This window comes from Schistocerca americana, chromosome 4 (assembly GCF_021461395.2).
Source record: "Schistocerca americana isolate TAMUIC-IGC-003095 chromosome 4, iqSchAmer2.1, whole genome shotgun sequence".
Classification (NCBI taxonomy): domain Eukaryota; kingdom Metazoa; phylum Arthropoda; class Insecta; order Orthoptera; family Acrididae; genus Schistocerca; species Schistocerca americana.
Window position 1 is genome coordinate 368884160 of NC_060122.1, and position 3247 is coordinate 368887406.

Genomic DNA, 3247 nt, shown 5'->3' on the forward strand with positions numbered 1-3247 from the left:
TACCACGATCGAATTACAACGTGTACAAATCGAGCATGTATTAAGGACTTTTTGTGTAGAGCATGAAAATACACAGGATGTATGACAGAGGGTGGAAGGTGAAGAGTTCAGATATTCCTCAGAATTTTAATCTGCTGGAAGATTTTAACACTTTGCTGTCTCTAAACTGTTATGTAGCTACAGTTAGGTACATTTCTAATATCCACATCTTGCAGCCCTAAAGAATTATTTAAATAAGTATTTCACACGTAACATCATGTTAGTGGATAGACTACAGTCCAAAACATTCCATATAATTCACAATGTCCTACGATTGTAACGTTAAGTACTTTTGTTTATAGCTACCACTTCACTAATTGTACGCTTACTAGCACACTCGGCGTGTCATTTGGTGGTTTCAGATTACAAACTAGCCAACGGCCTTGCCGCAGTGGTAACACCGGTTCCCATCGGATCACCGAAGTTAAGCGCTGTCGGGCTGGGCTAGCACTCGGATGGGTGACCATCAGGTCTGCCGAGCGCTGTTGGCAAGCGGGGTGCAATCAGTCCTCGTGAGGCCAGCTGAGGAGCTGCTTGGTTGAGAAGTAGCGGCTCTGGTCTCGGAAACTGACGTACGTCCGATAGAGCGGTGTGCTGACCACATGCCCCTCCATATCCGCATCTGGTGATGCCTGTGGGCTGAGGATAACATGGTGGTCGGTCGGTATCATTGGGCCTTCATGGCCTGTTCGGATGGAGTTTGGTTTAGTTTTATATTACAAACTTTAGTGTTGTTATGCTGATAAGTGCCATTTCTTTCCTGCTAACTTAATGTTATATATATATATATATATATATATATATATATATATATATATTTAAGGTGAATTAATTCAAGTATTGTAAGATAATATTATATTGAACAAGAGATGGTCAAATGTAGTATCGATTGTGTAGTAGGGTCGCCGCTCAACAGCGATCGCTGATTCAAAATGTTATGGTCATGTATTAGAGTAACTTTAGATCGAGTGATGTATGGAGGACTCTCAAGTGTAAAGACCTGTTGTATATAATGTGTGCTGGATATATACTTACTCGATGCAGGCAGTTATGATGTTTTATCTGCAAGATATTATGATGTTAGCTAACTGTAAAAGAAATCTCAACAGAAGCTGGAAACAATATAGATAAAGAAAGTTGTTTTGTTACTAATGCAAATGATGACAGAGAATGTACAGCACTCACATCCAATGATTTTGTAAAGCTAAATGTTAATGCATAATCAATTTACTGAGTGTTTTAATTGAGGGAATTATTAATTCTGAATGAGTCAAAATACATGTTTTAAAGGTAGAACCATTATGTTACTTGCCCCAAATCAATACTAGTTTGGGGAACTATTTTTTCTCAAGAAGTTATTGTCTCAGTCATTATAGCTTTAATTAAATAGTAGACTACGCAACAGTCTTGCACAATAGCTGTTTGCTAACTATACAAATCAAAGCACTACCAGAGAGCAGTGCGAAGAGAGTTAGGACGGCGCAGATAAAGGTAAGAAATTTTATTATTTCAAGGACAGCATTAATGAAGCACAGGGACCATTATTTTGAAATTGATCAAGTTTTGCTTCATTACCAGGGGTAATTTCAAACCAATAGTGTTTCAGATTCAGGTTTTGTGTTTCATAATTTCATGCAGTTTAGGTTTGTCTTCAAGTTCTTGGCTGTTGACACTGTCGCAACTAAATTAAATTTACATTTTCGCAGTCAGAGAATATCGGTATAGGGCAAAGCACATATGCGACGGAACAATATACACGTTCACAGGCGATTTCTATTCTAGCAGTTGTGTTTCAGACCATTGTCTGTTACGTAATTTCAATCACATTTCAAACCTACACGTTCCGCTTGTCGATACCTTTGTTCAGATCTAAATTCTTTTTGGAATCTTTTAAATAATACAGTCAGGCATACGTTCTGCTCTTTATTACTTAGTTTGTAAGAAGATAGCAATGTTCCACTGCACGTTTACTAATCTATATCATTTATTCCTAACGAAGCAATGGCAAACTGCTATTTATTTCTTTTCTGTTTGCTTGTTCTTTGATTGTATTTGTGCATCATACCGCGTAGAACGATTAATACTACTAGGCGTAGCTAAATCATGGACAATGTCGAAAATACTCATTTGCCAAATAGCTCTGTTGCAATGAATATCAATTCTGACAATACTGCATTCAGGACAGAGCATCACACGACAGTCAATGAAAGTGCAGATTCAATGCCAAAAAGGCGAACTACCTAGAATTTCGCTTTACCTACCAATGTCGAAATTAGATATCACATTCCACAAATGCGGAAGACGCTAATACACAAACGTCACATGTACAAAATTTGCACTCTGATCATTTGACTTTAGAATTCAATGAAAAGTCAGTACTCAAACGTCAACAGACATTTCAGATGCTGCTTCTCTTGAACAGTTTACTCAAAGTACTTTAAACACTGATGATCAATTATCGAATAATGGAATTATGGTGATGTTTCAACAGATCGTGGACTGCCATAAAATGTCACGGGAGAAAAATTCAAACGTTTCACTCAAATTAGTGACGGGATGAAGCAACAGACACAAAGACTCAGTGACGAAGATAGGAAAGTATCAAAAAAAAAAAAAACAAGGGGAACTGACACACACAGTACAGAATAACAAACTAGTGAATACTTTGAACAACAGGAAACGAGACATAACGAACGCCTCAATGAGCACATAGAGGCAAGTAATCAATTTCAAGAGCGAGTTACACTTACAATCCAAGGGCAAAATGAGACCATTCACCAACAAAATAAAAAGATCGAACAGATACGCGAAACTCTCGTTCACGAAAAACATGAAATCAGTAATACTGTAGTAACTCACGAGGAAAAATAAATAGACAATTGCTACCGTAAAGTTTTCGGTGAATTTAAAACCTTACAAGACACGAATACACAGTTTCAAAGCGATTTTACAGAGCATAAAACACAGGTAGAAACTCGTTTGAGTCAACAGGACGAAAAACTCCAAGAACACATACAAGCTATCATCAGTAGACTTGAACAATTAGAACTTGATACGGATTCTACCGTTGTCAAATCTGACATGAGAAAACTTAACAAGTGTACAAAGAAACTGCAGACACAGATTGACGAAAATTTGACACTACACCGCTAGAGCACAATCTTGCCAGATTACGACGTATAAGAGAATTAGACGCCGAACAACGTCC

General features: G+C 37.6%; 1 pseudogene; it reads left to right on the forward strand.

Moving 5' to 3' along the window:
* Positions 1 to 412: 412 nt before the first annotated feature.
* Positions 413 to 530, forward strand: LOC124614163 (annotated as a pseudogene).
* Positions 531 to 3247: the final 2717 nt, after the last annotated feature.